Genomic DNA, 9,420 nt, shown 5'->3' with positions numbered 1-9,420 from the left:
ATTTCTGGAATTTTCTGAATTATTTTTAATCCAGAAAACGATTAATTGCGTCAGCAATGCATAAGCATGACGTCAACGGGTCAACAGGGTCGCCCAGAGTCAAACCTGACGGCTGGGACCCACTAGTCAGTCTCACAGAGCTGGCTAGTGTGGCTGACATGTGGGCCTGGTCAACGGCCACATCAGCCGGGTCAATGATGACGTGTGGGGCCACTGGATTAATCTAAAATAAACAGGGAATAAACCCAGGGTTAATTTGGGCGCGGGGCCCATATGTCAGTGAGAGAGGGGGTTAATTACCGGGGTAATTAGTCCCTAACGACGGTGCCACGTCATCACCACTGGCGTGTGAACGCAGACGACCAAATCCGCGGCGGGTGTGCACCAGAGTGGCTCGGGTTTCACCTACAGGAGGCTGCTTGGGCCGCGGGCGGTCCCGTTGGAAAGCTGGCACTCAGCCACATCCAACGGAGGTGGAGGGAGGCCCTGGGGTTGCCGGAGTTGGGCTCGGCGATGAGGTCAGGCGGCGGCGGGGCTCGGGTTCCATGGGCGCAGGGCTACAACTCGAGGGCGAGCAAACGGAGGTGCTAGACAACACCTAAAGGTCATCAGAAGCACGCCGGAGCATCTAGTAGGAGCGGAGGGGCTCGGGGCATGAAGTTCGCCGGCCATGGTGGACGGCGGCTTCGGGTGCTCGCGGGGCAGCGGCTAGGATGCAGGATAGAGCACGAGGAAGGAGGGGAAAACGGATTAGAGCTCACAGTGCGTCGAGCGGAGAGCTTAGGACGCTTTAGAGACGGCGAATCGTCGGCGGCGACCACGGGCCGAAGGTTGAAGACGACGGCCTAGGCGAGGCTGCGTTGCGTCTGGCGTCACGTGGCTTTGTCGAGAGGAAGAGGGCATCGCGGAGGAGCCTCTAGGCTGTACTGGGAGGGGTAGGGTGGCCGGTAGGCGTGGTGGCAGCGATCGATGGCGACCGTGGCGTTCCGCTGCGGGAGAGAGAGCGAGACAGAGAAGGGGAGAGGAGGTGTGGGGGATCCATACGGCTCCAGGGGGGTCGCGTGGCATCTCCAGAGCGACGAGGGGTAAAACGGCAAGCAGGAGGTGGCCGAGCGGCGGCGCGCGTGCTTCGCGCATGCGCCCGGCGTCCTTCTATCCACAGGAAGGGGATGACTGGCAGCTGGGCTCTGGTGGGCTGGCTACTGCTGGGCCTCTCAGGTAAGGCCAGGCGAGTGCTTTTCTCTCTCTCTCTCTCTCTCTCTCTCTCTCTTTCCTAATTCTTTCTATTTTCTATTATCTGTAATTGTTTTGGATTTATTAAAAAATGCCAGACCATTTTCAAAAATCATGAGACTGCTTGTGGCCACTGTTTGGATTTTTTTCCCATAGCAAACATTTCAGTTCATGAATATTTGGACATTTAAAATATTATATAGCATTTAAGTGCCCAAATGCAAATAGCATATGATTTAATTCAGTGACCCAATGCTGTCCTAGAAAAATGTGAACCATTTTTGTCAAAGGTTTTAGACCAAGACAAAGATGATGAACATTTTTGAAGGGCATTTTAGGATCATTGAAAAAATATTTTAGTAACCCTAGTTGGATTAAGTGGTGCTGGGGGTTTCTGCCATCCCCATTTCAACTTTCTGAGGAAAAGTAAACATGATGCATGGGGGTTATGCAAGGATAGGCAAGACTAAGCTAGGGCTGTGACAGCTCACCCCTACTAAACGAGAATCTCGCCCCGAGATTCAGGTGTAGGGTAAGATGAAGGGGGGACACAAACTAACATAATCTTCACGATCCAGGTTGCATCCCTTAGGGTTGTTGATTCGTTGCATATGTTGACTCTGATATCCTTGCCTTTGAGATCTTCATCCACGCGATGACAATAAGAAAAGAAACTCTCGAAGAATCGATCTTCTTGAAGATCGAGCAACCGACGATCAACTCATAGAACGAGACATAGCGACATCTGTCGAGATGAGACACAATACACACATCAAGAATGATGGAAATGAGCATATGACTAGGTTTAAGTAAGTAGCGGAATTCCCACACCTAGGAGGGTGGTGAACGGTGTCAATGTAGCGAGGGGTTGGGTTGCCATGATACCATAGCGAGACATCTTAAGGAAGGTGACTAGCAGAAATATTCCCTTAAGTGGCAAAAAGAATTACTTTTGATACAAAGATCATTGAAACTCTTTATACCAGCCTAAGGCGATCACAATCGATCGTTTGGCGGAGTTCAAAGGAATGGCATATCCGGATCCGAATGGATGATGTGGACTACCTTGTTGAAGACAACGCAATGGATGACTTTTGCTTATCACCGGAAATGGATGGAACCCATGACAGGACCACTTTTGAAGATGATCCTGGACAACTACTACTGAGAAGGGCATCCCATGGAAAAATGGCACGATGGGGTGCAAGCTGGGAACAAAATGCAAATATTGGGAATGTTCCAACCATCATATCTGCCTGAGATTCAGATCTGGTTGGTGTCAGGATATTCCAGACTCATCAAGTCTAGAAGGAAAAATGAAGTTTTGCAACACAAATCGATGAGATGACGTTGCGAGATTCTCGGGGAATGAACTACGATAGTAAGCTCCAAAACATGAGTCGGTTCTGCTACAAGCGTGTGAACACGTTGTCCTAGACAAGCATGGCCACCTGGTAGTCTTACAACGAAACACTACCGAGTTCAGGAGGGAACCATCAACAAGGATATCGAAGTCCTTGCGTAAGTCTAGCTCCTAAGAAGAAACTTCTTCTCCTTGAACAAACCAATCAGTGGCTTGGTGTGCTAGGAACACATATGGAGTGGAGGTAATTAATCTACCAAACCATAGAATACTTCGCACATATGCATGACTGATTTGGGATGATTCCAAGGGAAACAAAACAAACCTTTCTCAAATTCATGGCGGCAACTTACACCTAGTGCACGTGAACTTAGAGAAAGTCACTTCTTTTATCCAAGCATAAGCTTCATGAACAGAACACGAAGGCATTGCTTACAAGGTTTTCAACACTAGGTTGATGTTGAACATGAATCATGGGGGAGACAAAATGCTGCTGATGGGCTCAACAACAACTCATCGGAATTTCCATATCACTGGACTTCCACCATCATGTGAACACGGTGATAGCATTGGTCAGACCAAAAGATGTAATGGTGTATTCTCGAGGAATCAACCACGGGTAAGACAACACTACGAACATCGTTGGTTCTGATTTGACTTGACAATAGCCCATACTCAAGTCAAAGTTTTGACAAGACAATAGATCCAACAACTGATCACGAGGACCAATTGGTGAAGATATCATCTTTCTTCAACACATACACAACACAAAGATATCCCTTAGTGATGAACTAAGTCGGACAAGTTTTCATCTTCCAACTCTCCAAGTTGTTGTTTAGCTTAACCAACTAGCTCAGGGTATCCAACATAGATTCTTGGAGAATGGATGGTTTGGAGGAAAACCAACATGATCACGAACTCAACATAGCGGTCAGGTGACAATCGGGTAATACTTCCGAGAAGATATTCGGAAAATCATGAACCACCGATATGTTATTAAGCTCGAGAACAATCTTGCTTTTCAGGCAAGACGATATGATCAAGGAGCGAGGGATTGTCATAGTCCTAACTCCTTGGTCGATGAGTGCACCCGAAGATATGGACTAGGTAGCATGATCAATCTTAGAATGGTAGTTCAATAACCAACACGCTAAGAATGAGAATATTGTCCATTTACTACCAAGCAATGAGTTGCTCGGAGTATTGATTTCACACATCACGATTCACTTGTCGGCATTCCGGTTGCGGCAGCACGGGACCGAGGAATGAACGATGATGGCGAGAAGTATCACTGTATCAAGAGTTCATAGGAGGTTGTGCAATTCCTATGATATTCCTGACATAAAGAGGGCAATACTTCAGGGTAGAACATAATCAAAAGCTGGATTGGCATTTTGATCTGCGGAATACAACTGCTTTGATCCAATCCTAGATATGGATGAGGTACTGGAGTTTGTTTCTCCTAGTCATTCTGAAATAGAACGGCTCGACGGACCACGAGAAAAATAAGCATCGATAACACGAATGCACAACTAAAGAGGGACAACTCAAAGGAACATATAACTTTCTGAGTTGTGGATGCATAGATTAGTATGTCGAATCAAGTTCAACAGGTTTCTTCCGGATAACCCATGCAGAAAGGTACAACTGACAGAATCACAATTATGAATGGAGAACTCCTCAAGAGTACTCTGATTGTGATATTTTGGTTCAAAGAACTTCTGCCTTAACGATTCATGGTATTTGGAAGGAAGAAATACCACGGACCTCGAGGGCTGTCGCAAGGTTACTAATATCCTAAAGGAACTATCAAACACTATCAACATGAGGTAAGTAGGGTGAATCTCGGGTTCAAGAACCCATGAATAGAATACCTACCACTACATGGCATCACGGGATGCTTTTGAGAATAGTGGCCAGAATCACACACTGGGGATACAAAACATGGCTAGATCACTAGGTGACTCCCTAAAACACCTAGGGTCATAGTAATAGCTCCAGCATATATGTAGAGGCAACAAAGTACCTCAACTCACCAATTAGTGTGATTAATCTGGCCCAAATGGACATCAGGAACAGGAGGAAGGGGTTTGCAAATGCATCAGACTACTTAGAAACCTGGGATGACTCGGACAGCATAACGGCTGTAAATGCTCAAAAAATTTGAGACATCCTGCAAAAATGGTGGCATAGCCACTCAACAACAATATCAAGGTTCTGAGGCCAGCTATGAGCATACGGAGGTAAAAGGAACTGAACTGAGACTTGAATCCAACAATCCTATAAGTCTACAGATTAGTAACACGTCATCCTGATAGATAGATGAGAAGGCCTAGTTTCTTAACCCACATAGAAAAGAAGAGGTTGACTCAGATCAGAAGGCATAGGGTAAAGCAGTAAACAGAGCCTTACGTTCCCTTCCACAATCAATTCCCTTACATAACTAAAGCATTTCTAGACTCAACTTCGACCGGTTGGCTTGGTAATCCTACAGGCAGTCAGGCTCTAATACCAAAGCTGTCAGGACCCCGATTCCAAGTCACATCGATCTAGCCGGTAACACCTCATATCACTTTGTGGCCTCACGCACGGTATTCCACGGGTGTCTCCTTACCATGGCCCGGGACCGTTTGCGCCTTTTGGCTCACATATATGATAGTGTCGCTAGCATGCATATGACAGAGAACCCGGGCCGACATGGCTAGTCGTGAACCCAAAGAGGCACTAACCTATGGGGACATGCATACATGAATCACATCGAGCATGTCGGTCAGCAGCGTGTGAATCCGGGCTGTAGCACTGAGCTAACAGGACTCTGGGAACCCGGGCTGTAGCAGGCTAGGCAGGACTCCGGATGTCACCGTGTGACATTTCCCCGAAGGGACAGACACAGGAACGAAGTGAAACACATGCCAGCCAGTCAAGTGTCCTGAGCAGTAGCGCTGGGCTAACAGGACTCCGGTGAACCGAGCTGTAGCGGACTACTATGGCTCATGGAAGCACTAGACTACATTTCCCCATAAGAGAGGCTGCCAAGGATAAAAACTAGATTGTCGGATCCCACACATACTGTGCATTTCAATCATACACACAATATGCTCGATATGTGTAAATACAACATGGCATCACAACATAACTCTACAACTCAAGTATTTATTCCTTAGGCTCCGAGGAGCGAGATATTACAAACATGGGTCTCATGACCCAACAATCACATCATACAAATCAAAGCACATGCGGAAGCTTAACATGTCTGAGTACAGACATCTACAAATGAAAAGGCTAAGAAGCCTGACTATCTACCAGATCCTGCCGAGGGCACAAGATCATAGCTGAGGTATCAAGCTAAACGTCGAAGTTCACACGGAACTACTAGCGAGACTGACGTCTCTCTGCAAAACATAAAATAAGCAAACATGAGTACAAGTGTACCCAGCAAGACTTACATCAGAACTATCTACATATGCATCAGTATAAACAAGGGGGGTGGTGGAGTTTAACTGCAGCAAGCCAGCTTTGACTCAGTGGCTAACCTGAACGACGACTGCAAGCAACTCTTTTGAGGTGGCGCACACGAGTCCACAAATTCACCAAACCAATACACCACTATGGATCCACTCCCGTCTCCCTGCGAGAACGCCATCCATAGCACTCACGCTTATCTTGCGAGTTCTAGAGTATCCACTTTCACTTGTCTATGAACTATGCAAGGGGTCCAAGTTTCCATATCCGAGGAATCCGGCTATTCGAATAGATAATGATAACCCTGCAGGGGTGTACTTCTTCACACACGCTCCCACCACTTACCGTCGTTTACACGATATGTACTCGTCAACCTTCAAGCGGAAGCCCAACGAGGGTGTCGGCCACGGCCTAACTAAACACTCAAGTCTCTAGTCTAGGTTTATCGCCTATCCAGGTTCCATCCGCAGGGAGTCCGGACGAGGTTTCCACATACGGCCCCGAACGATGTGTACAGGGTTCCGAGACACCAAACAGGCGCCCGGCATGCCCAGCCACGGTGTATGTACCGCATCATAGCCCACCCCTAGGGTCAGCGCTACGCACGGCCGCCAACACATAACCTACAAACACCAGAAACTAGTTGCAACTCCTGGACAGAGTACTAGGGTGATTAAGAAGCCGAGAGGGTCAATTAAGGATCCCAATGAGTGGTAGTAGCTGTTCATGGATCACAGACACAGAACTCAGTTCCTGAGGACGGCTGCAATGAGACAACCCACTATGTACTCCTACATGGCCTCTCACCGCTACCTTTACCAAATCATGTTCACACACTTAGCTCACACACAGTAGGACATGTTCATCACTGTTCCAATTCACCCCCGATGAATCAGACCTGACTCAACTCTAAGCAGTAGCAGGCATGAGAAACAAGCATGAATGAGTAGGCACATCAGGACTCAAACAACTCCTACTCATGCTAGTGGGTTTCATCTATTTATTGTGGCAATGACAGGTCATGCAGAGGATAAGGGGTTCAACTACCGCAACAAGTAACAGATGAATCGTTGTTGTCTAATGCAGTAAAAGAGAGCAGGTGCGAGAGAGTGGGCTTGTATCGGAATGAACAAGGGGGTTGTGCTTGCCTGGCACTTCTGAAGATAACATTGAGTCTTCATCAGTGTCAACAATCACAACGTCGGAGCAGCGTCTACCGAGAGGGGACATTTACCGGCAAACAAGAAGAACACAATCAATGCGATGCAACAATATGATGCATGATCATGACATGCCAATATGCTGTTGATTGAGCTAATGCAACTAGCAACAAGTTAAATGGAGTTGGTTTGAACACTAGGTTCAAATTCAAATTCAAACTATGAATTCAAATACTGCATTATCATGTTTTGGACTAGACAGTGAGGTTAAGTTGTTCAAACATGCATGAAAATGCCATATTCAGATTCCTTGGATTTTTCTGATCATGTTTGATATATAATCTATTTCATTTGGAGTGACGGTTGAATTTCTATGAATTTTAGAAGTTTATACTAATTTCTGGAATTTTCTGAATTATTTTTAATCCAGAAAATGATTAATTGCGTCAGCAATGCGTAAGCATGACGTCAGCGGGTCAACAGGGTTGCCCAGAGTCAAACCTGACAGCTGGGACCCACTAGTCAGTCTCACAGAGCTGGCTAGTGTGGCTGACATGTGGGCCTGGTCAACGGCCACATCAGCCGGGTCAATGATGACACGTGGGGCCATTGGATTAATCTAAAATAAACAGGGAATAAACCCAGGATTAATTTGGGCGTGGGGCCCATATGTCAGTGAGAGAGGGGGTTAATTAGCGGGGTAATTAGTCCCTAATGACGGTGCCACGTCATCACCACCGGCGTGTGAACGCCGACGACCAAATCCGCGGCGGGTGTGCACCGGAGTGGCTCGGGTTTCACCTACAGGAGGCTACTTGGGCCGTGGGCGGTCCCGTTGGAAAGCTGGCACTCAGCCGCATCCAATGGAGGTGGAGGGAGGCCCTGGGGTTGCCGGAGTTGGGCTCGGCAATGAGGTCAGGCGGCGACGGGGCTCGGGTTCCATGGGCGCAGGGCTACAGCTCGAGGGCGAGCAAACGGAGGTGCTAGACAGCACCTAAAGGTCATCAGAAGCACGCCGAAGAATCTAGTAGGAACGGAGGGGCTCGGGGCACGGAGTTCGCCGGCCATGGCGGACGGCGACTTCGGGTGCTCGCGGGGCAGCAGCTAGGATGCAGGATAGAGCACGAGGAAGGAGGGGAAAATGGATTAGAGCTCACAGTGCATCGAACGGAGAGCTTAGCGGGCTTGGGGACGCTTCAGAGACGGCGAATAGTCGGCGGTGACCCACGGGCCGAAGGTTGAAGACGACGGCCTAGGCGAGGCTGCGTTGCGTCTGGCATCACGTGGCTTGGTCGAGAGGAAGAGGGCATCGCGGAGGAGCCTCTAGGCTGTACTAGGAGGGGTAGGGTGGCCGGTAGCCGTGGTGGCTGCAATCGACGGCGACCGTGGCGTTCGGCTGCGGGAGAGAGAGCGAGATAGAGAAGGGGAGAGGAGGTGTGGGGGATCCATACGGCTCCAGGGGGGTCGCGTGGCATCTGTAGAGCGACGAGGGGTAAAACGGCAAGCAGGAGGTGGCCGGGCGGCGGCGCGCGCGCTTCGGGTACGCACCCGGCGTCCTTCTATCCACAGGAAGGGGATGACTGGCAGCTGGGCTCTGGTGGGCTGGCTACTGCTGGGCCTCTCAGGTAAGGCCAGGCGAGTGCTTCTCTCTCTCTCTCTCTTTCCTAATTCTTTCTGTTTTCTATTATCTATAATTGTTTTGGATTTATTAAAAAATGCCAGACCATTTTCAAAAATCATGAGACTGCTTGTGGCCACTGTTTGGATTTTTTCCCATAGCAAAAATTTCAGTTCATGAATATTTGGACATTTAAAATATTATATAGCATTTAAATGCCCAAATGCAAATAGCATATGATTTAATTCAGTGACCCAATGCTGTCCTAGAAAAATTTGAACCATTTTTGTCAAAGGTTTTAGACCAAGACAAAGATGATGAACATTTTTGAAGGGCATTTCAGGATCATTGAAAAAATATTTTAGTAACCCTAGTTGGATTAAGTGGTGCTGGGGGTTTCTGCCATCCCCATTTCAACTTTCTGAGGAAAAGTAAACATGATGCATGGGGGTTATGCAAGGATAGGCAAGACTAAGCTAGGGCTGTGACAACCCACCGGACGGGCCACCATATTTCTCGAAAAAAATGTTTGCCCCTGACTGCTGGGACCCACCGGACGGACCACCGTATTTCGCGAAAAAAAT

This window comes from Triticum aestivum, chromosome 6A (genome assembly GCF_018294505.1).
Source record: "Triticum aestivum cultivar Chinese Spring chromosome 6A, IWGSC CS RefSeq v2.1, whole genome shotgun sequence".
NCBI lineage: Eukaryota > Viridiplantae > Streptophyta > Magnoliopsida > Poales > Poaceae > Triticum > Triticum aestivum.
The sequence above is the reverse complement of the archived record's forward strand: the minus strand, read 5'-3'. Positions refer to the sequence as shown.